The 24,946-nt window shown below is 45.1% G+C and overlaps 1 pseudogene; it reads left to right on the top strand.

Moving 5' to 3' along the window:
* The first annotated feature begins 6,163 nt into the window (after window positions 1–6,163).
* On the top strand, window positions 6,164–11,022 carry LOC127487851 (E3 ubiquitin-protein ligase TRIM41 pseudogene; annotated as a pseudogene).
* Window positions 11,023–24,946: the final 13,924 nt, after the last annotated feature.

Raw genomic sequence — 24,946 nt, 5'->3', positions numbered from 1 at the left:
TGGTCTTTCATGAACTTCAATACTTCATATGTTTTATCTTTTAATGCTGTCCCAAACTGCCTGTAAGCTCTCTTTGTTACTCCTGGGTATATTCTTTTTTCTCCTCCAACTATGTATTTTCAAAAAACTTGTCTTGAAGCAAATTGGTTTCTTTGTTTCATTTATTATTCTATTTCTAAGGATTCATTTATATTTATTTGAAAGGCAGAGTGACCGGGGTAGGAAGACAGGGAGAGATGAGGTAGAGGTAGAAAGACGTTAGAGTTAGAGGTAGAGGTAGAGGTAGAGGCAGAGGCAGGGGCAGAGGCAGAGGTCCAGGTCCAGGTCCAGGTCCAGGTCCAGGTCCAGGTAGAGAGACCCATCTGCTGTTTCAGTCCACATATATCACAACAGCAAGAACTGGCCCAGGCTGAAGCTTGGAGCCTATTACACCATGTAAGGCTCCCACGTGAGTGGCAGGGACACAAGTGCTTGTACAATCATTCACAGCAGGGCAGCCAAGACTCAAACCAGGGTCTGTTATGGAATCCCACTGTCACAGGCGGTGGCTTAACTTGATGTGCCGCAATGCTGGCCCCACCTAGTACATTTTTCAGCACATGAATTTATTTCATTTTTCAAGTTATTTCCATCTATGTTGATGTAGTAAATATTTTTTCTGTGGTGTTTTAAAGTTCATTGAGTTTCAATAAAATAGCTATTCCAAATCCTGAATTCAAAAATTTGCAGATCTCAATTGCTACCTCCCTTGATTCTGGTACTCATTTTGTTCTTTTTTAAAAAAGATTTATTTATTTATTTGAAAGATAGAACTACAAAGAGGCAAAGGCAGAGAGAGAGGTATTCCATCAGCTGGTTCAACCCCAAATGGCCGACTTGGTGGCACTGGCCCGATCCCAAGCCAGGAGCCAGGAGCTTCTTCTGGGTCTCCCACATGTGTGCAGGGGTCCAAGCAATTGGGCCATTCTCTACTGTTTTCTCAGGCCATAGCCGAGATCTGGATCGAAAGTGGAGTAGCCAGGCATTGAACTGAGTTGAACTGGTGCCCATATGGGACCCTGGCACTGTAGATGGTGGCTTTTCCCACTATGCCACAATGCCAGCCCCTCATTTTGTTCTTTAGGTAAGGTCATCATTCCTAAGAGTTCTGGATACTGGTTGGCACATGACATCATTTGCACATGGCAGGATTAGGTGTTTTTCCCACTCTTGATATTCTGCCATTATTTCTGTCTGATCTTCCAGAAATTCTATGTGTTGTTCTTATTTTCTCTGATCCTGTGCACTCTCCTGCTATTTCAGCTGAGTTGGCTCCTATGTCAATATTTGCCACATGTTTCATGTGAGTTTTCTGCCACTTTTACAGACTTAAGATGATTCCCCAAGCTCAAATGTACTAAATCCTGGTTGGTGCATTGTTCATAATGAACTAGGGAAATGTCTGAGAAGGGGTAGTCTGTCCCTCCACATCCCTTCCTGGAACTGGATTGACCCAGATGCATGGTCCTTTAGTCACCCATTCCATAATATAAATGCTAGTTTATATCCAGAGCCCACAGACCCCTGAGACTAGTGCAGCACGTGGCTAGGAATACAACCTACCCTGCTGTGGTCTGTCTGGTGACAAAGGAGACACACAGACTGAGGTGCTACCCAGTAGCCTTAGGTGATAATAACTGGCATATAGTTTGATCAATGGTGGCCAAAGGACATCTCCTAACACTACAACCAAAAAGGAATATGATTCAAATAAATAGAGGGAGAGAGGGAGAGGGAGAGGGAGAGGGAGAGGGAGAGGGAGAGGGAGAGGGAGAGGGGGAGGGAGGAAGAGAGAGAGAGAGATATTCTTCAGCAAGGTAGTCACCCTGGCAAGGAAGCAATAGATCTCAGAGGAGCATTTATTCAGCATTAATCAAATATTTCTGGACTCTCTCTCTCTCTCTCACTGTCTAACTCTGCCTATCAAGAGAGAGAGAGAGAGACAGAAAGCGCTTCCTTCCATTGGTTCACCCCCCAAATGGCTGCTACTGTCGGCACGCTGCGGCTGGTGTGCCGTGCCGCCCCAATCCGAAGCCAGGAGCCAGGTGCTTCTCCTGGTCTCCCATGGGGTGCAGGGCCCAAGCACTTGGGCCATCCTCCACTGTTTCCCGGGCCACAGCAGAGAGCTGGACTGGAAGAGGAGCAACCGGGACAGAACCGGCGCCCCAACTGGGACTAGAACTCGGGGTGCTGGTGCCGCAGGTGGAAGATTAGCCTAGTGAGCCACGGCGCCGGCCTATGGAAACTCTCTTAAGGAGTATCAGTTATTCTCAGATTAGCTGGCAGTATGACAATGAACTGGGGAGCAATGGAATGTCAGTTAATGAACAAATAAATCCATATTATATGTGATAACAAAATAATCTAGATTCTAAACTATAAAGTAGCCACTTCAGTATTTAAAAGATTTTATCATTTATTTATTTGAGAAGGAAAATTACAGAGAGAGGGAGAGACAGAGAGAAAATCTTCCATCTGCTGTTTCACTCCGCAAATGGCCACAATGGCCAGAGCTGGGCAGATGCAAAGCAAGGAGATCCAAGATTTTTCCAGGACTCATTTGGGGGTGTAGGAGTCCAAGCACGTGGGACATCTTCCACTGATTTCTCATGCCATAAGCAGAGAGCTGAATTGGAAGAGTAGTAACCAGGACAGAAGTCAGCCCATAAAGTACCTACTTGAAACAAATAATCAGGTCATGCTTCTTTTAGAAATTAAGAATGGAGCAGAACCCCTAAAATTGAGAAGGAGATTGCTATATCATGGCAAAATGGAAGAAAGCAATCAAAAAGAGAGGGTAGCATGAGTAGGAATACTGATTAAACTACTTAAAGAAAGAGAGGATTTAGCAAAGCATATAATGAGATGTATATTCTAAGCGTTGTTTTCACAAATATAAAAGTCAAAAATTAACATGAAAGGAGAGAACGGAGACAGCATAAAGGAAATTGGGAGGAAGCCAGAGGGAGGAGTGTAGGTTTTGCAAAGCAGTGAATAGCTGAATGAAAGCATCTAGAGATGCAGTATGAAGAAACTAAGTGCGATCCTAGGATTAGGCAATGTGAGGGCCATTGGTATTTTTGTTCATTTCTTTTTACAATTCATTGTAATTTAATTACATATATTTAGCATATATATAAAAATTATATTATGCTTTACAATTATTGTATTTTTTGCTTAAATTCTTAATTTACTTTTAGAATTTCATGTCTCACAGGAGACAATATGTGTAATTGCCAGTGTTGACTTTTTTCAATGGATTTCAATTCAAATATTTCTATTAATTTTTACAAACTATTTGACTTTTTAAATTTTTGATCAACAAGCTAAACTTTTTATGGGGTACAGAGAAATATTTCAACACATGCCACAGTATATACTAATCAAACCAGGCAATGAGCTATGTTTTATCTTTTTGTTGTATTCAGAGTTGACTGTCTTCTCACTTGCAGGAATTACATGGAATTTAGTACAATATTGGGAACTATAGATTCCCCATAGTACTGTGGAACAGAATTTGTTTCTTCTATCTGAGTGTAATTGGTACCCATTTTTGACACTACCTCTACACTGCAGGGTCTTAGTCCACCTGTACAAGGATGGACTGGGTCCGAGGAAAGGTAAGTGCACCACTCGCCCATTCCCCAGCCTTCCGATCCGGAGGCAATCAGACGCAGGGGGGAGTCAAGTCTAGCAAGAACTTGTTTATTTCACACGTAACAGAGCCTTTTATAGCACAAAACTGCAGAGTCATTGGGGCAGGGCTAAGGACCAACCAATCACTTAAACGGTCATTTTACGGGGCGATTTTTACAGGACTAGCCACATGTCTATACACTTGTTACTAGTTTTGTTACCTCCCCTGATGTTGCATGGCCAATTAGCTTTAGTGGTAAACAACTTTGGATTTCACCCACCTTACTTCCTCTGGGCACCATCTTTGAATTGCTTCGTGTAACTAATTTCCCCACATATACCCTGATGCTTCCAGGTCCCTAGTAATAACTATTCTAGGTTCATATCAAAAATTTTGTAGCTTCCACAAATGAGAGAATACAGGCAGTGTTTCCCTTAACTGATTTGGCTTATTTCACTGAACCTAGTGATCTCCAGTTCCATTCATTTTGCTGTGAATAGTGGCATTTTATTGTTTAGCCTAATAATATCCATTTTGTGTGTGTGTCTGTGTGTGTTTGAATAAAATTTTCTTTATCCATTCATCCATTAATTGGGAGTTAAGGTGACTCCATATCTTAGCTATTGTGAACAGTGCCACAATGAACACAGGGGTGTAGGTATTACTCTGACATGCTGATTCATTTCCTTCAGATGTATACCCAGGAATGAGATAGCTAGGCCACATGATAGATTTATTTTAGATTGTTGAGTAACACCCATATTGTGCTCCAGAGTGGGTAATTTGCATTCCCGTCAGTACTGTGTAAGATTCCCTTGTTATCACGTCCTCACCATCATGGGTTATTTTTGTGATTTTTTTTTTTTTGACAGGCAGAGTGGACAGTGAGAGAGAGACAGAGAGAAAGGTCTTCCTTTGCCGTTGGTTCACCCTCCAATGGCCGCCGCGGCCCGCGCGCTGCGGCCGGCGCACCGCGCTGATCCGATGGCAGGAGCCAGGAGCCAGGTGCTTTTCCTGGTCTCCCATGGGGTGCAGGACCCAAGCACCTGGGCCATCCTCCACTGCACTCCCTGGTCACAGCAGAGGGCTGGCCTGGAAGAGGGGCAACCGGGACAGAATCCGGCGCCCCGACTGGGACTAGAACCCGGTGTGCCGGCGCCGCTAGGCGGAGGATTAGCCTAGTGAGCTGCGGCGCCAGCCTTATTTTTGTGATTTTGATAATAGCAAATATACCTGAAGTCAGAGAGCACACGTATCCTCGATTTGCTTTTCCATGAAGGCTAATGATATGGAGCACTTTTCATGAAATTTCTAGCATTCACAATTTTTTCTTTTTTTTTTTTTTAGGTTTTTAAAACAACATTTATTTTAAAAATGTTAGTGAAGGAATTGTAGGAAACTAAAAAACACAAGAAGCTAGGAAAAACTTAAAAGAAATTTAGTTCAACATTCCCTTCTAGGTCTTGTGTGTGCACACACAACATCTACTTCATTGTGACTTAGATTATACACAATGTTTGCATTGTGGTTTTCACACTTCATGAAAATTTGATTCAGAATCCCAAAGCTGTATGAGTATTTTGATAGCCAAGAATGCACAACATCGACTCAATCTGTTAGGAAAAAAGGTACCTCTGACCTTCAGGAAGACAACATTTTTGTAAAAGGCAAAAATGGCAGCAGGTCTCTAAACAAACATCTGCTGAGTTATAATTAAGACACTGCTTTCCCCTAGTGCCAGGTTTAAAGGGACACACACAGCAGTGGTGCATTCTAATTATTGTGTTTCTGGGAAAATTCATGACCAGTTTGATAACATGGAGATATCAGCAAGAAGGGATATTTCCATTGCATCACTTTACGTACTCCTATAGCACAGTCAAAAGCACACACATCGAAGCTGTCTACAAAGCACAGATATGAACACACTCGCATGCCTCTCGTTATACACTTCTTTATGCCTCTGTGCTGCCAACCTGCTGAGTGGTTCTGACACACACTGCTCAGAGGTGACTTAACAATTCCAGGTTCAAGCTGGCCACTTCCGCCTGTGGGTAGTCCGTGTGTTTGCAATTTGTGCCAGGCTTGCAGATGCAGCGCAGCTCTTGAGGCCATAGCACCGAGAGCAGACGGACACAAAAAGCTCCCACCATACCCCATAGCTCCTCCTCAGTGGCAGGGGACGGGGAGATGGTTCTAGTCCATTAGCTTCCCCAGCCCCAGACCTTCCTTAGCCCAGAGACCTGGGCCTCCAGTTCTAGCCTTCCCGCTCTGTTCCCGAGCATCTGTAGAGCGTCTCCACACTGTTTCCTGTTTCCATGGGAGACCGTGGGGAGGAAGAAAAGCCACCCAGAGAAGGAACTCCGGGGTGGCTCACACACCTGAAGTGTGGGGGAGGAGGCCGGAAGTGAAGGGGCGGGGATTGGTGAGGAGGCAGGGCTCACTCACCGGAAGTGTGGGGGAGGAGGCCAGAAGCGAAGTGTTGGGGATTGGTGAGGAGTCCAGAAGACAGATGGTGAAGGCGGATTTTCACTCAGGGCTACCTGGGGGACTTTGGTGGAGGCACTCGGCTGTTTCATCTGGCTGAGACTCGGTCGTCATCAGCGAGCTGAGAACTCTGCATGAAGGTGTGAGTTTTCAGGAGGACAGTTTGCGGGCTGTGCTTGGGACGAGGGGTGGAGAGGCAGGGCTGGAGGTGGGCCTGGCCGCCAGGGCTTCTGCCCCTCTGCCCTCTGCCACCTCAGGACTAACCTGGCTGACGGGGCGGGAAGATGGATACCACTGCGAAGATTCCTAACCCTGTGAAGACCCTGCAGGAGGAGGCAGTGTGCGCCATCTGCCTCGATTACTTCACAGACCCTGTGTCCATCCGCTGTGGGCACAACTTCTGCCGAGTGTGTATAACTCAGTTGTGGTTCAGGCAGGATGAGGACGGAGAGGAGTTAGAATGGGAAGAGGAGGAGGGGGAGGAGGGGGAGGAGGGGGAGGAGGGGGAGGAGGAGGAAGAGGAAGACATTGAGGAGACTGTGGGGGCCAGTGTTGGATTGGAAACGCCCATTGTGGATGATGACTTGCAGCGTGCCATGGAGGAGGAGTTTGAGGGGCCCATTGGAAACAGGGAGTCCAACTGGGATTCCGTGTGGGGGGAGGAGGAGGAGGAAGAGGAAGATCAGGACGTAGTGGACATGCAGGAGGAGCACCTCAGTTGGGAGGATGAGGAGGAAGTTCTGGCAGAGGGTGAGGAAGAGGAGCTGGACCCCGCCGCCCCACTGTCTCCTCCTCCAGAGCTTCGGAGGTGCTTCACTTGCCCCCAGTGCCGAAAGAGTTTCCATCGGTGGAGCTTCCGCCCCAACCTGCAGCTGGCCAACATGGTGCAGGTGATTCGGCAGATGCACCCAAACCCTGCCCAAGGGAGCCATGTAAATGAGCAGGCCATGTGTCCCAAACACCAAGAAGCCCTGACGCTCTTCTGCAAGGTAGACGAAGAGGCCATCTGTGTGGTTTGCCGTGAATCTCGGAGGCACAAACAGCACAGTGTGGTGCCGGTGGAGGAGGTGGTGCAGGGGTACAAGGCCAAGTTGCAGGGGCATCTGGAACCCCTAAGGAAGCACCTGGGGGAGCTACAGGACATGAAAGCCGAGGAGGAGAGGCGGTTGGCAGAGCTAAACAGCCAGATGGATTTAGAGCTGGCAGGTGCAGCCTCCGAGTTTGGGCAGCTGACCGAGTTTTTGGAGGAAGAGCAGGCACATCTGCAGTGGCTCATCCAAGAGATGTACAAAGCAAAGATGGGAAGAGCTAGAGCCAATGTCAACCACTTCTCAGAGCAGTTTACCAAACTGAGTGGCCTGCTGGCTGAGGTCCAGGAGCGGAGCCAGCAGGGAGGCCTACTGCTTCTCCAGGAGACTCTCAAAAAGTGTCAAGAGGTATTGCAGCAGCCCCCAAAGATCTTTCCCCCTGAAATATCCCAACCCCTTGGTGATGACTTCAGGACAGACGCCATCGTGAGGAAAATGAGCCGAGTGTTCTGTAAGGATACAAGAGTGAACCTGAAGCCAGATCCTGATGCAGCTCCTCTGGCTCCGAATCTGTCCACCGATTCCTGTGATCCACCTGGTGGAGAGGCGGCAGGAGGTTTTTGACCATCCCTACACGTTCTCAGCCCTCAGCTGACTGTTGAGGCCAGGGGGCCAGAACATATGCTCTGAATGGCAGTATTGGTAGGTAAATGTGGGTAGTGGAGTGTTTATATGGTCGGCACTGCTTATGAATAGACACATCCTAAGGAAAAGATGGACTTGGAGAGGAACTTTGTGGACACTGTGGATGCGTACTTCTCATGTCATCATCCAAGCTAACGGCTTCAGTTGCCCAAGCAGCACATGCTACAGCAGCTAGTGGTGTGTGAGGATACCGCTGAGAACCATTATGGAGCACAGAGTTCAAGAGAGCAGACACTGCTGAGACCAGGTGAGAAACCACAGCACGTTGGAGTGTATCTGAACTGAGAGCCTGAGTGTGTGGGCTTCTACGACATGGAGACTCTAGCTCATCCGCACTCCTCATCTGACCTCCTAGCAAGGGTGTCTTCCATTCTTCCACATGCTTTGCAAAGTCACCTGCTCCAAGCTCTGCCCCTGATCAGTCACTCATCTGCCGGTGCCGCTGATGTCCTCTGCATGGTCGTGATGGAGGATGTTTCATAACTTTATATTATCAAGGCTCCTCCCACCATGTTACTGTCTTCCTTCTGACTCCTTCTTGAACCCAGGCCCCTGCTTCAGTCTTAGGAGCTGCAAGTAGAATTCTGGCCTCCATTTCAGCCTTCTCACCTACTGTGTCTGTCCACCATGGGATCCCTGATAATGACATCAGCTGTCTGTTTTTCCCAGTCTTTCTAGCCCAGTCCAGGCCTGGGGTCTGAGTTTGAGTAGGAGATGAGAGCAGACTGTAATTTCTTACCTTAACATCATTTTTCCCCAACCCCTGTTCAACTTCATGTCAATCCTGAGGCTCCCGGGTTTCCGCTACCATTGCAGCATCACGATTCCAACTCCAGTTTTTGGTGCAAAACTTTACTAAATGATTTGGAATCTGTTTTGAGGGAGCAAGCTGGGTGAAAGGATAGAGCTGGGTAAAAATCATTCATGCTTTCCTCTGGAAACTTTACTGATTCTATACTTTCCTTAAATCCCCAATTTCTTCCTGCATAGACCAAACAGAGCTTAGCTTCAGTAGCACATCTGGCATAACCCAGCAATTTATCTTCTCCCCCTTCCTTTGCCCAGCACTGTAATTTGGGAAGAAAGGTCATCCCATCCTACCCCTCCAGGTCTCACTACGAGACTCTTCTCTTCTGTTCATCAGACTCTTCTCTTCTGTTCATCGTAATTGCTTTTGTTACTTTCCAGCCTCTCTCTGCCTTTTAGTTCCTTCCATTTGTTCAGCCCTGCCCCTTAGAAATGCATGTAACATGTAGGTATTGAGTTGGCTGAAATTTTGTAACACCACACTGGCAATACACCTTTTGCAGTTACATCTGTCCCACCTCTTTTAATCCAGTGAACAACTACTGCTTGCCAAAGTTGCTTAAAATTTTCACACAATGTTTCCTATCACTTTGTGTACATTATTCACAAAATATTGAACTATCCTAATCTTCTTTAATACACACTAAGCGTTGGGTGCCTTCATTGTTGTGCATTGAGTTTAGCTGCCTTTTACAGGGCCAGCATCCCATATGAACACAAGTTCGAGTATTGGATGCTCTCCTTCTGAACCAGCTTCCTAATAAAATGGTTTAAGATCAAATGGACATATTTAGAAGATATCTTAGGCTATAACCATTTTTACCTGTGCTCCTGGGAAAGCACAGAAACTGTCCCAAGTCTTTGGGCCTCTGCACTCATGTAGGAGATCGAGATGAGTACCAGGCTCCTGGCTTTGTCCTGGCCCAGCCGTGGCTGTTGTGACCATCTGAGGAGTGAAAGAACAGATAGAAGATCTCTCTGTGTCTCTCCTTTTGTCTTTGTACCTCTGTCTTATAAATAAATGAATAAATCTTAAAATACACCAGACACTTGTATATATCTAGGAAGACTAGACATATACAGTTGGTCTTTAAAAAGGTCATGGAAACTGGATTTGAAAGATAAGTTATTTTGGTGCAAAAAGCCTGAAACCCATGTAGTTTTCCTTAGCATACATATTGCATAAAAATTATATGGGTTTCAAACTTTTTCTATCAAAGCAGACTTACCTTTTAGTTCCACTTTCCACGAACTTTTTGAAGTACCTCATATAAGAAGTTGTCCTCTGAGTACACAATATTGTGTAATAAAATTTGCCCATGTAACAATGGTTATATCCTGAAGTATCTTTTAAATATGACCATTTGATTTTGAACTATTCACTCTACTTCCTGACCTTGTAAATGTTAAATGTACACTGTTGATTCTGGAGACATGTAAACACTAATCAGATCCAAATATGGAAAATTTCTCTCTTTCGAAATACTTTTCTTGGCACTTGTACAGTTCATCCCCTTTCCTCATTCCAAATCCCTAGGAATCACTAATACACTTTCTGTTTATAAATTTGTATTCCCCAAATAACTTACATTAGACAGTAAAGTGTTTGGTTCTTTATGTTTGGTTTCTTTCACTTAGCATATCAGTTTTGTGAGCTGTACAAGCATTGGTAATTTGTTGCTTTTCATTATTGAGTTGTGTTGCTTTACATGAATATACTTTAGTTTGTTTATCCTTTAGCAGCTGTTAAACGATTTGGTTATGTTCAACTTTGTCTGTTACAAAGGAAGTGCCTGTGAACATTTCAGTAGAAGCTTTCATTGATGCATAAGTTCTTATTTCTCTTGAAAGTCTCTAGAATTCTATAGGAGTAAGACTACTGAGTCATATTGTAAATGTTTCTTTCTTGGAAAAGGTGTGTAACTTTTAATGAAAAGTCAGTATACAATGTTGCAATCTCAGAACCAAGATGTGAAGGTTCCAGACCCAATCTGCAAATATTTTGTTCCAGTAAATGTACTTTCTTTTCATCTGCCTACTATCTTTTAAAGAGGAACGCTTTTTGATTTAGTAAACTTAATTTGTGAATTTTCCAATTCATAGTTTCTGATTTTTGAATCCTAAGAAATGTTTATGTAAACCAGTGCAGTAGATTCTCTGACATTTCTTTACAGAAGTTTTACTACATGGGAATCTTACATTTATGTGTATGATGCATTCGGTTTTCATTTCTATAGGGTGTGAAATACAATATCGGAGGTTCATTTGTTTGCATGCTGACGTCTTACAATTTAAACACTCATCCTTCAATAAAATACCTTTTCCTACTGAATTATCTTGATTTCTTACTATAAAAATCAACATAAATATGTTCGTCTCAATTTGAACTCTGATTTCTTTACCTGTGCTCATAACGCAATGACTTGACTACCATAGCTTTAAACAACCTTGAAAAATCTTATGTGCTTTTTATATTTTATGCATTTTTGGATATTATACTCTCTCTGTTTTTATATAAGAAATTTTAACAGAAACATCAATTTTTTTTAAACAGAAAGATGCAAGGATTTTCATTGGGATTACACTGAATCTGTAGACACTTTGGTTGAAACTGGGACATATTCACAATGTATTTTTAAATAATTATTTATTTACATTGAAGGAGTTACAAGAGAGAGGGAGAAACAGAGAGAAACAGAGATGTTCCATCTGCTAGTTCTCTCCCTGGTTGGCACAAGTGCCAGTGCTGGGCCAGGCCGAAGCCTGAAGCTTCATCTATGTCTTCCACATGGATGATAGGGGCCTAAGCACTTGGGACATACTCTGGTGCATTTCCCATTTGATTAGCAGGGAGCAGTATTGGAAGTGGAGCAGCTGGGGCATGAGATGGTGTACATACAGGATGCCAGTATGGCAGGTGGTGGGTTTATCCACCACACTACAAAGTCACCCCCCATGTTCACAATTTTGAATCTTAAAATCCACTAATGTGGTATATCACTCATCTGTTATTGCCTGTTCTAATTTTTTTCTGTAATGGTTTTTGGCTTTTTTTGTACAGGTTTGCAGGAACTTTGTTAATTATTTATCACTAATGTGACATGGCTTTTTGGTGCTATAGTAAGGGATACTCTTTTCACCTTCAATTTTCAGTTGATTGTTGCTGGTATATAAAAACAGCATAGACATCTTGTATTGTACTTTGCTATACTTCCATTTATGTTAATGGAATTAGGTATATCTCATTTGGCTACAATGCTTTAAATTTTTTGTGTATACTTATTGTCGAAGTGCTATTTCACTACAGATTTGGTGTCAAAATAGTTTACATTTACAGCTACTATCTTGTTTTATTTTGTTTCTTATCACATCCAGTTTTATTCATTTTTCCTATTTCCTCTTACACTATTTTAATCTGCATGGCTTATTTTCATATCTTTGTTTTTAGCAGTTGCTATAAGAATGAGAATATAATTAACTCACACATAGACACAAATAACACTACACCACATGTTCTGAGTAACAACTTTGTTTCCTTTCCTTCCTTGCATTTTTAAAAATTGCATATAAGGAAAGGATTTTTATTTATCCACAATTTTAGCATTTGCAGGACAATTCAATTATATTCATGGATCCAAATTTCCTTCGTTAATCTAGTAATCTGTTGAATTGCAGTGGTAAACTTCTATGTTTAAAACGACTTTGTAATCCTGGCACTGGAGGGTACTGGTTTTGGTCATGACAGTCTGATCACTTCTGAATAAACTTTCTTAACAATTTGTTTAGGATTTTAATAAATACCCTCACGAGTGACATTAGCTTCAACACTTAGTTCATAAATTATCTTTGATGGACTTGGGATCAAGGTCACACTAGGTAAATAAAATGAATTGGAATATAAAAACTGTTCCTTGGGCCTGAAATCTTTGAAAGGTGTGAGTAATGTGGGACCTGGCTTTTCCACATTCAGCTGCTTCTGGATCACATCTCTATTTCACTATCAGGCCTTAGCTAAAAGATAAACACAGAAGGAGCAAGTCTGGGTTCATGTGCCTTCAAAAAGTTGCGAGTCCCATCTTTGCTACTAGATGACTCTAATGATCCTGTCATCCTGAAAACTATGCATTTCTATTTCTATGCTGATACTATCCTTATGTACACAGAAGTTTAAAAGTCACCACACTGTTCATTTGCCTTGGTAATGTTGATCTGTGCTGTGGGTGATCCTGTGAGACTGCCTGCCTAGCCCATGCAGTTAGCCTGACTGCTGGCAGGTGATACATTTCGCTCCCCCCTGCCTTGTGTGGATCAGGTAAATTGCTCCCTGGTGTGGCCCAGGCCCACCTGGAAAGCTACTCTAGCTACATAACCTTTAAGCTGATTGGAGGGGCATATTGGCGCCAGTGTCGGTTCTGTCCTATGGGTGTTGCCCTGAATTAGTTAGGCCCTTCTTCCTGCCCTTTAAAGGTGTCTGTGGTTGGCTGGTGCCACGGCTCACTAGGCTAATCCTCCGCCTTGTGGCGCCGGCATACCGGGTTCTAGTCCTGGTTGGGACTAGGATTCAGGCTTTGTTGTTGAAGCCTTTGGTACTTTTTCAGAGCAAATACTTCTGAAAGTTTAGAATACAAAACTGATGATGTGTGTATTGACTTTACTAACAATCTGCTATATTCAGAAAATTATGGATATTGTTATATTCATTGTTTTTTAAAGATTTTATTTATTTGAGAGGTAGAGTTACAGACAGTGAGAGGGAGAGCCAGAGAGAAAGGTCTTCTGTCTGCTGGTTGAGTCCCAAATGAGCGCAATGGCCGGAGCTGCGCCGGTATGAAGCCAGAAGCTAGGAGCTTCTTCTGGGTCTCCCACATGTATGCAGGGGCCCAAGTACTTGGGCCATCTTCTACTGCTTTCCAAGGCTACAGCAGAGAGCTGGATCGGAAGAAGAGCAGCCGGGACTAGAATTGGCGCACATATGGGATGCGAGCGCTGCAGGTGGAGGATTAACCTACTGCGCCACAGCGCTGGCCCCTATATTCATTATTTAACAGAAAAGCCTTTGTTCCTCTCTTGAAGGATGAGTTTACCAAAATGAGACACACAGATCTCTCAAGTTAAATAATTGATACAAAATAAGCATTAACATACCTCTTTTATACTTATCTTACCGTGCCACAGAAAATTATTAACTATAATGCTAAAGCCATTTCAGACGGTTGATGAGGACCCAGAGAAAATGACTGATGTCACAAGCTCCATAGATAAATTCCTCAACATCTGTAAAAGTTCTGCTCTTTATTGAAAAGATAGTTAGAGGTGCCGGTGCTGTAGCTTAGTAGTTCAAGCCTCCGCCTGTTGTGCCGGTATACTTTATGGGCACCGTTTATTGTCCTGAGTGCTCTTCTAATGCAGCTCTATGCTAATGACCTGGGAAGGCAGTAAGAGATAGCCCAAATGCTTGGGTCCTTGATACGCGTGGGAGAGCCTGAAGAAGCTCCTGGCTCCTGTCTTCCGATTGGCCTAACTCTGGCCATTATGGCCATTTGGGGAGTGAACCAGCAGATGGAATATTCTCTCTGTATTTCTCTCTCCATCTCTATTTCTGTGTAATTCTGCCCCTCAAATAAATAAATAAGTCTTCAAAAGTAAAGTTAGTTAGAGGCAGGGAGGGAGAAACAACCAATACCTTCTTCTCTACATAGATCATCACCCTATCATCAAATGTCATTCAGAAGGCCGTCCAGATGCTTGCTTTTCACTGTATAGCCCCGTTACTATATAACCCAGAAGAACTACAACTCTGAGCCCCAGTTCTTCTTCACATCTGATATGACAGTTTTGCAACAAAGGATCTTGCTCAGAATCCACCCTGCTTACCAAATGGCAGGAGGTTACAAACAGCATGTGTTTTCCCCTCTCACAGAAGCTTAAATTTATTTCCTGGTGAAAAGGGACTGAAAATCTAGGGAGTAAAGATAAAGTGAGATTGAATGTAGTGTATCCCATTTTCCCATGAAATATGTGAGGCATCCCTAAATCACAGATCTGATGGAAGAATGAGGGCTGAGCTAAGGAAAGGAATTAGGATACCTTGCTGAGGCAAAACATATTGGGTCCTACTTATCCCATCTCTTTATAAGCTGTGGAATGAAATAGTCAAGAGTTTCCATCCTGGCTTTGACCAAACACACTGGTTTGTAATGGTGGGGAAGTTATTTACATCTGTTCAATTTGTTTCCCAAATTATGGTACAGACATTTAAGTGTATACACTAAATGATTGTTAGGAGGAAAAAACAGGGTGACATATATGAAAGATGTTATAATTTAGATAAATTTGGTTTATTATATTTAATTTTTAGCAAATTGTCAAATGTTTTATTTGGTCATATATTCATTTGCCTTTTAAATTACTTCTCTACCAGTGATACTACTTTTGAATCTTTAATAGGGATATTAGGTTAACTGTACATTATATAGTGTGGTAAAAATTGTGTTACATGATGTACTTTATCATGCCAGGGAAAATCCATCAATAGTCAGGTCATACAACACCACAGTCTGTTGACTGTACAAGCCATCCCTAAGTAGCACTGCAGTGGTCATCAGAGACATGGAGATTACCTGTGAGGTTGTTAGTTTATGTTGTCACAATTCAGTCGATTCAACGAGTAGGAAAGCAATGAGCCAATGTGTATTAAAATAGTTTAATTGCACAGAACAAAAGCAATTCTGTCAGTTCTGTGTCCTAATCCCAAAGTTTGACACTGAATCAGAGGTACTCAATGACAAACAGCACAGTGAGTGGGTTTCTACCAGTGAGAACCCTTGGCTGTACCCTAAGGCATCGAGTGGTCTTAGCCCCACAGCTGTACCCTAAGGGGAGGCAACAAGTAAAATCCTGAGCACAACTGAGACTAGGAAGAAGCCTAAGTGAAGGCTTTGTGTCAGTCTCCAGAAAGTCAGAGAGACAGGTTTGAAAATGTCTTTTGAAATCTCCTGCTTATCTTTCTTGGTTCCCGAGAGATCACAAGGTGTTCAGCCATGACTCAGGACAGACTGCAGTCTCGCTTGGCCTACCTGACTAATTTGGGGATATACAAGGTCTCCAAGAAATCATGGAATGGCATGGTGCTGTGGCACAGAGTGTTAAAGCCCTGGCTCACAGTGCTGGCATCCCATATGGGCAGCAGTTTGAGTCCCAACAGCTCCTCTTCCGATCCAGCTCTCTGGTATGGCCATGGAAAGCAATGGAAACCATGGAGACCCAGAAGAAGTTCCTGGCTCCTGGCTTCGGATCAGCTCAGCTTCTGCCGTTGCGGCCATCTGGGGAGTGAACCAGCGGATGGAAGACCTCTACCTCTCTCTGTAACTCTGTCTTTCAAATAAATAAAATAAAGCTTTAAAAAAAATAAAGAAACTGTGGAAGAGCTATGCTCCTATTGAGACTGGACAAAGTAAAAGTCCATATGCTGGCCGGTGCCGTGGCTCACTAGGCTAATCCTCCGCCTTGTGGCGCCGGCAAACCGGGTTCTAGTCCCGGTCGGGGTGCCGGATTCTGTCACGGTTGCCCCTCTTCCAGGCCAGCTCTCTGCTGTGGCCAGGGAGTGCAGTGGAGGATGGCCCAAGTCCTTGGGCCCTGCACCTGCATGGGAGACCAGGAGAAGCACCTGGCTCCTGCCTTCGGATCAGCACAGTGTGCCGGCCGCAGTGCGCCGGCCGCAGTGGCCGTTGGAGGGTGAACCAATGGCAAAAAGGAAGACCTTTCTCTCTGTCTCTCTCTCACTGTACACTCTGCCTGTGGGGAGCAACTGGGAGCAACTCGGACTAGACTAAGTTACTGGAATTAAGACTTATTCTATGCATCTGCTCTCCCACAATATGGCGCTGAGAAGGGAGGAAACAGCTTCTACACAGCTGCCTCCAGTTCAACCAATAAACAGCAGGACCTGCTCCTGATTGGAGGAGAGCAGCGTACTCGGCGTGTGGGTAGCAGAGTTGGGATTGGTGGAAGAGGACTATAAAGGAGGAGAGAGAGATAACATGCACCAGGAACATCTAAGGGGAACATCTATCTGAAGGAACACCTGTGCATCCCCCAAGAGAGCCGGCCGGCGGTGTGCCGCTCCCCCGCGGAAGTGGGGAAAGTGGCTAGGGGGAACCGCCCTTCCACGGAGGTGGGAGGGACGGTAGCCAACCCGGGAAGAACCAGCAGCAAACCCGGGGAGGGCCGAGCAGACAAAAGAACAGCGCAGGGTCCTGTGTCGTTCCTCCACGAAGAGGGGGAGCGACATCTGCCTGTCAAAAAAAAAAAAAAGTCCATATGCAATGCACGTATAAACATGGCATCTACAGTAATGTCTCACAAACGAAAGGAATGCTTTTCAACTACAATCATCATAAGATTGATTAGCTCAATACACATTCACTAGAAATATCTGGGACGCTGCAAACGAGAAGACTAATGATGTGTGATGATTGCAAAGGGGGCTCTCTCACTCTGCTGGAGTAGACAGAAGAGCAGTTGTAGGCTGGCGCCACGGCTCAATAGGCTAATCCTCCGCCTGCCGTGCAGGCACCTGGGTTCTAGTCCCGGTCGGGGCGCCGGATTCTGTCCTGGTTGCACCTCTTCCAGGCCAGCTCTCTGCTGTGGCCCGGGAGGGCAGTGGAGGATGGCCCAAGTCCTTGGGCCCTGCACCTGCATGGGAGACCAGGAGAAGCACCTGGCTCCTGGCTTTGGATCAGCTCGATGCACTGGCCACAGTGCGCCGACCGCACTTTCTTTTTTTTTTTTTGACAGGCAGAGTGGACAGTGAGAGAGAGAGACAGAGAGGAAGGTCTTCCTTTTGCCGTTGGTTCACCCTCCAATGGCCGCCGCGGCCGGCGCGCTGCGGCCGGCGCACCGCGCTGATCCGATGGCAGGAGCCAGGAGCCAGGTGCTTTTCCTGGTCTCCCATGGGGTGCAGGGCCCAAGCACCTGGGCCATCCTCCACTGCACTCCCTGGCCACAGCAGAGGGCTGGCCTGGAAGAGGGGCAACCGGGACAGAATCCGGCGCCCCAACCGGGACTAGAACCCGGTGTGCCGGCGCCGCTAGGCGGAGGATTAGCCTGTTGAGCCGCGGCGCCGGCCAGGTCTTCCTTTGCCGTTGGTTCACCCTCCAATGGCTGCCGCGGCCGGCGCGCTGCGGTCGGGCGCACCGCGCTGATCCAAAGGCAGGAGCCAGGAGTCAGGTGCTTTTCCTGGTCTCCCATGGGGTGCAGGGCCCAAGCACATGGGCCATCCTCCACTGCACTCCCTGGCCACAGCAGAGGGCTGGCCTGGAAGAGGGGCAACCGGGACAGAATCCGGCACCCCGACCGGGACTAGAACCCGGTGTGCCGGCGCCGCTAGGTGGAGGATTAGCCTAGTGAGCCACGGCGCCGGCCCCGCACTTTCTCTCTGTCTCTCTCTCTCACTGTCCACCCTGCCTGTCAAAAAAAAAAAAAAAAAAGAGCAGTTGTAGTGACAAGGAAAATTCAGACAACAACCTAGAGAAAGAAGAGTGAATGGAGTGGACATAGAACAGGATAAAGACAAGGACCTTTTCCCAGTGAGCAGCTTTAGATAATTTTTCAAAGATTAGTTGGATATGGATGCATGGTTAATTTCTGGGTTTCTATTCCAATATATTAGTCCTTATGTCTATTTTTGTGCCAGTACTAGGCTGTTTTGGTTATAACAGCCTTGTAGTATATCTTGAAATCTGATTTTGCATCACATACATTCTTTGACATTCAGATAGCTTGCTTGTATTTTGCAGACTTATCTTCTGGTCTGAGGATTTTACTACTTATTTTATTCATTCTTGATATTCCCAGAGATTATCATAATGTCCCTTTAGGTAAGTTTTATGCACTTGTGCTATGTTATACGACTTAGATTTTCAGTTTTAGAAATCCTTTAAATATTTGAAAAAATGAGAGACAGAGGTGGGGGAAATGAGAGAGTGAGAAGTTCCACTACATACTGGTTAATTCTGCAAATGGCCACGATGTTCAGGAGTACTTCTGTCTGGTTCCAGGATCCTGTAAATTCATCTAGGTCTGTCATGTGGGTATGGGGGATCAGGTACGTGAGTCATATTCTGCTGCTTTCCCTTGCAGATTAGCAGGGAGCTGGATGGGAAGCAGAGCAGCCAGGACTCAAACTGCTGCTCTGTTTTAGGAAGTCAGCATTGTAGATAGCAGCTTACCTCACTTACCCCAGTGTGAGCCCAACCTCTATTTTCTATCAGCATTGTTGCATGATTTATTTGGTATGTTTTTTAACTTCTCTGTCTTCAGTCACAGAGACTTTTTTTTTAAACAATATCTATTTATATGAAAGGTAGAGTTGCAGGGGCAGGGAGAGAGAGAGAATGTGATATACATCTGCTAATTCATCCGCCATATGCCCTCAAAAGCCCATACTAGGACAGGCCAAATCCAGAATCCTGTAATTTCATCTGGGTGTCCCAGATGGGTGGCATGAGCCGAAGCTCCTTTGCCAGGCACAGTGTCAAGTAGCTGAATTGGAGGAGGAGCAGCCCACACTCAAACCTGTGCTCATAGGTGGTAAGAACATCACAGGCGATGGTTTCACCAACTGTGCCACAACGGCCATATTTGGCATTTTTTTTCATTTTTTCAATACTATTAGGGTTTCGGTCATCCATCTCTAATATTGAATGTTCCTTCTATTGAATGTTCCTCTTTTGCTTCTGATTCCTAGGAGATTCAGGTAAGCTTCAGTGCATTTTGTTTCTGGCTATACAAAATATAAATATACAATGTTATCAAAGAAGGTTTCCTTGTAGAGGTCTGATTCCAATATAATGTAATGTTTCTTCAGATTACTGGAAACATTGTATCCTCTCCAGGAGGAAAACAGCACTGTAGCTGTCTCTTCTCCATAAGTTTATTATGCATACATTTTGGTGGGTTATCTGAATCTTTTGCCAATTTTTTTTTTTTTTTTGAGAGGGAGAGAGCAGGCAGGTGAGATCCCATCACTGGTTCACTTCTTAAATGCCCAGAATGACGAGGGCTAAACCAAGGCAGAAGCTGGGAGCTGGAACTCAACCCACATCTCCTATGTGGGCTGCAGGAACCCAACTACTTGAGCCCTCACCACAACCTCCCTGGTTCCTCATTAACAGGAAGCTGGAGTCATGAATCCAAGGCAAGTATCTATCTCCACTTTGATTTGAGGTGCAGGTGTCAAAAATGGTGATCTAAGCACTAAGCCAAAGACCCACTGACATATCCTGATTATTAATTTACTTTCCTTCTTCTCTATTATTGAGATCTTAAGGTTCTTTACATATTATGTAATTGAGCACATTATCAGGTAATGTGTTTTTATCCACATATGATTTTCTTTCTCCTAGTCCTATAGGCAATGAGAATAAATTGGGTGTTTTAAACATTTCTTTCTTTCTTTCTTTAATTAATTAATTAATTTATTTTTGACAGGCAGAGTTAGACAGTGAGAGAGAGAGACAGAGAGAATGGCCTTCCTTTTTCCATTGGTTCACCCCCGAAGTGGCCACTATGGCTGGTGCGTTGCGGCCGGTGCTCTGCACCGATTCTGAAGCCAGGAGCCAGATGCTTCCTCCTGGTCTCCCATGCGGGTGCAGGGCCCAAGGACTTGGGCCATCCTCCACTGCCTTCCTGGGCCACAGCAGAGAGCTGGCCTGGAAGAGGAGCAACCGGGACAGAACCAGCGCCCCAACCGGGACTAGAACCTGGGTTGCCAGCGCCTTAGGCGGAGGATTAGCCTACTGAGCTGCGGTGCCAGGCAAACATTTATTTCTTTATTATAAAGGTAGAGTTACAGAGATAGAGAACAAGAGACAGAGAGAAATCTTACATCTAGTAGTTCACACTCTAAGTTACTACAAAGGCCAACGCTGGGGCAGGCCAAAGCCAGGAGTGAGGAACTTCATCCAGGTCTCCCACTTGGGTTCAGCGATCTAAGTATTTGGAGCATCCTGTGGTGCGTTCCCAGGCACATTAGTAGGGAGTTGGATCTGAAGTGAAGTAGCAGGAAACCACTCGGCACCCCCATTGCATACCAGTGCCACTTGCTGCAGTCCAACCCACCATGAGAAAATGCTGGCTGTCAGAATAAATTGTTACTCTGAGCAGAGTCAGAGAAAGATGGTAACTAAGAGCCTCCAATGATTTTCTTCCCCACAGAGCGCCAATTTGAACAGATATTCACCTGCCATTCTCTCTAAGAGCCACAGAATCCAAGTGAGAGATCACAGTGCCTACTTTAATATAATAATATGAAAAGAGAGATTGAAGAAAGTGGAAAGCACAGTTGTTTGTGTAACCCCTCTGCAAGACCTAAGTCACCCACCATACAGACAGACTACTCATCTTCTACTTGGCACAGGAAGATAGAATGAGGTAGATACCTCACACTTGAAATCCAGTACCAGAGGGCCAGAGTGCTGGCAAAGCAGTTAAGGCCACCACCTATGATAGTGGCATCTCATATGTGCACTGGATTGTGTCCCGGCTGCAGCATGTCTGATCCAGCTCCCTGTTAATATGCCTGGGAGGGCAGCCGAGGATGGCCTAAATCCTTGGAACCATGCACTCAATATGGGAGACCTGGAAGAAACTCTGGGCTCCTGGCTTTGGCCTGGCTCATCCCTGACCATTGCAGCAGTTTGGGGAGTCAATTAGCGGGTAGAAGATTTCTCTCTGTCTTTCTCTCTCTCTGTGTAACTCTGCCTTAGAGGTAAACAAATAAATTAAAATATAAGGAAAAAAAAGAAGTCCACTATTAGGACCAGACAATAACAACTAGTGTAGGACACAGACCCACCCTCTGTGACATCCAGACTAACTGCAGATCGAGTCTTTGGACACTGCTTAACTAGGGAGCAAAGGAACAGTATCCATCAACCCTTCCCCAGCTACTGAGAGAGTGGAGCAAGACTGTAGCTTCTGAATAGTAGAACAGGAGACTTGAGGCCTTGTCATGAAGCTGACAGGCATGCATACTGCTGAGACAGCTAACATCTGATAAATAATAAAGGCCTCTACCACCAGGCCAGTACTTGCAGATCAATCACCTAGAGATGCCCTAACATCAGGCAGGAATCTGTACCAGTGCACAGACTTGTTTTGGCTTGTTTCATTGCAAGCCTACCATGAATGTGGTATGTACCTCCAAAGATTGCATATGACAAAGTGACTGTGAGGACCATGTGACACCCAGATGCTGTTAGCCAGAGTGGTCAAGGAGCTGGCTTCATCACTACTCCCCTATCTGTGGGCATACATACAGAACCATAGAACTGTGTTGTGGGACTCAGTGCTGGCATGATACAACCCAACTCTGAGCAGATTCCAACAACCCCTATCCTCAGGCCAGTGCCTGCAGATAGAGTCTCTATACTTGCATCAGAATTAAAAGCAGTCCCTGTAGCCATCAGGTGACTGGACACATATCCCAGTCAGAATGACCTGTGGCTGCCTGAATTGCCCATGAGCTCTTAGGGCAGCTCAGCAGCCAACACAGCCCAGTATTGTGGGCTTTGGTCCTGCCCTTATGCTCTGCTCCTTTCCATGAGCTCTTGGCTCCTGGTGTAATCTAGCACTGGGGCATTGGTGGTCAAAGGACTAAGCCTCTGGGTCTACCTTATATCTGGGAAGAGGCTTCCAGGGATGAACTACTTCTTTTTAGATACTTTCCCAGTTCATTTTGAAAAACGTGCACATTGCAGATTTCCACAATTTCACACATAGGGGAGTATTTTGAGGCTGAACCGGTGAAAGCACACTAATAGTGGGCCTGCAGCAAATGTGGATTTAGGGAGCCATCTAGTGTGAAATAACAGAAGTCTCCAGGTTCTTAAAAAAAGTAAACAGCTGCTTAGAATTTCTGGAAGGACGGTCAAAATCAAAGCCAGATTTTGAAGTCATTAAAAAATAATCCTTCAGAAAGCTAGCATTTGGTGGGGCAGGTAAGATGCCGTTAGTGAAGCACACATCCAATATAGGAGTGTTGGGGTTCAAGAGCTAGATCTGCTTCCAATGACAGCTTCCTGCTAATGTTCACATGGGAAAGCAGCAGGTGCAGGTTCACATATGTGGGTCCCTGCCGCCCATTGGTAAATACCTGGATTGAGTTCATTCTCCTGGACCCAGCCTGCCCCAGCCCTGGCTGTTGTGGCCATCTGGGAAGTCAAACAGCAAATGAAAGATATTCTCTCTCTCTCTGCCTCTCTCTCTCTCTCCCTTTAAAATAAACATAAAATAAATAAACGTTACATAAAAACTGATCCTTCAAAGTGCATGTCGTGTCCTATGGCACCAAGCATCAGGAACTTTCAGAGAACCATGGCTTCCCTTAATGAACACACAGACCTACCAGAAAGCAGTCACCTGAGTGATGATGTTTTCAAGCATTCAGATTGAAGATTTCAAAATAGTTCCTTTAAGGAAATTGAGCGAATTTCAAGAACACACAGAGAAATGCCTAAACGCTCTTATAGAAGAACTTGATGGAGACACAGCTATCATTGAGCAGCTTTTCTGAGTGTAGGAGCAGTCCTAGAGACCTGCATGCCATGAGAATCAAGTGGAGGAAGCAGCGAATGCCCAGGCTGAAGCTCAAACGAAGAGCGATGAGGCAGAAGTCCAAGTAAGAAGCAAGCTTCAGTAACTGTCTTGGTCAAAGGAGTAGAAGGAAGGGAGGCCAGAGCCTGGGGATGCTGATACCAGTTATTGGAATGCCTGCTACTATCTACAACAGTCTCTTGAAGCAGGTGAAACTTCCATTGATGACAGGTCACTGAAGCCACCTCACAGAGACCTCCCGTGCTGTCATGAAAACTGTGCCCTATGCCCCTTTGCCCTGTGCTTCTGACATTTTGGTAAGAGTATGTGTACAGACGTGTTCATAACGCTCACTATGATAAGCATGGTGCACTAAACATGCGTAGCTTTAGTATGAAGGGTAAAAAAGGCACAACTAAAATGATAACTTCAATAATACCTTATGAGGCAGCCAATATAGAAAAATGTAAAATAGGACATCAAGAAAATCACACTAGGTGTTGGAGCTGTCGGTTAGCACCAGTTCTTGTCCCGGCTGCTCCACTCCTGATCCAACACCCTGCTAATGTGCTTGCAAGAACAGGCACTTTGAGTACTTGCGTCCCTGCCACCCGTGTGGGAGACCCAAATGAAGTTTGAAATCTCCTGGCTGAGCCATGGCTGTTGCAGTCATTTGTAGAGTGAACCAGAAAATGGGCTTTCTGTCTCTCTCTCTCTCTCTCCTTCTCCTTCTCTCTCTCCTGTCCATCTCCCCCCTCCCTCTCTCCCTCTTCTCCATCTCTCCCTCCTGTCCCTCCTGTCCCTCTATTCCTCCTGTCTCTCTCTCCCTCTCTGTCTCTTCCTCTTCTCGCTCTCTCCCTGCTCTCCCTCCCTCCCTCTCCATCTCCATCTCCTTCTCTCCCTGTCTCCTTCTCTCTCTCTCTCTCTCTCTCTCTCTTCCTGTCTCTCTCTCTTTCCCTTGCTGTCTATCTCCTCTCTCCCTTGCTGTCTTGTGAGTGTCGTGACAACCACAATGGGGAAAACTTTAATGGACTTACCATATTAAGAAGCACATAAGGAAAGCATAGGATCAAGAGGCGATCACATAGGCACCAAGCAAAATTGCAAGGGAGAGGAGGAAGGAAAGGAGCTACCATAAAACTAGAGAGCATGTATCAAAATGACAACAGTAGGAACTTTTCTACCAATAATTACCTTAAATGTAAATAGATTATGTTGTCCAAATAAAAATGCAGATTGATGGGTAAAAAATCAAGCTTCTTAGTGCTGGTAAGCAGCCTATCACTTCCTCTGCCAGCTAGGATGCCAACATCCCACATCTGTGCCTGGGTTTGATTCCCAGCTCTGGCTCCTTATTCCACCTGGCTGCTCGTGTGCACCCTTGGAGGCAGCAGTAATGGAAATGGAAACCCGGTCCACGACTGTGGATGTGTCTGAACCATACAAAAACTGGATGTTCACAGCCACAGTCAATGGAATCAGACCCTATTCCAGAGCTTCAAATGTGCAGGAATGTGAACCTCAGAGTGTAAAGAAGATAAGCCTGAAGGTATCTGTTCTACAGGGTGACTGTGAGCATGGAAAAAAAAATCCCAAAACAATCAAAGAGAAATGCACAGAGAGAAACACATAGGTGAAAAAAGGTGTT

Source organism: Oryctolagus cuniculus, chromosome X, assembly GCF_051225735.1.
Source record: "Oryctolagus cuniculus isolate XC-2025 breed Fujian yellow rabbit chromosome X, ASM5122573v1, whole genome shotgun sequence".
NCBI lineage: Eukaryota > Metazoa > Chordata > Mammalia > Lagomorpha > Leporidae > Oryctolagus > Oryctolagus cuniculus.
The sequence above is the reverse complement of the archived record's forward strand: the minus strand, read 5'-3'. Positions and strand labels throughout refer to the sequence as shown.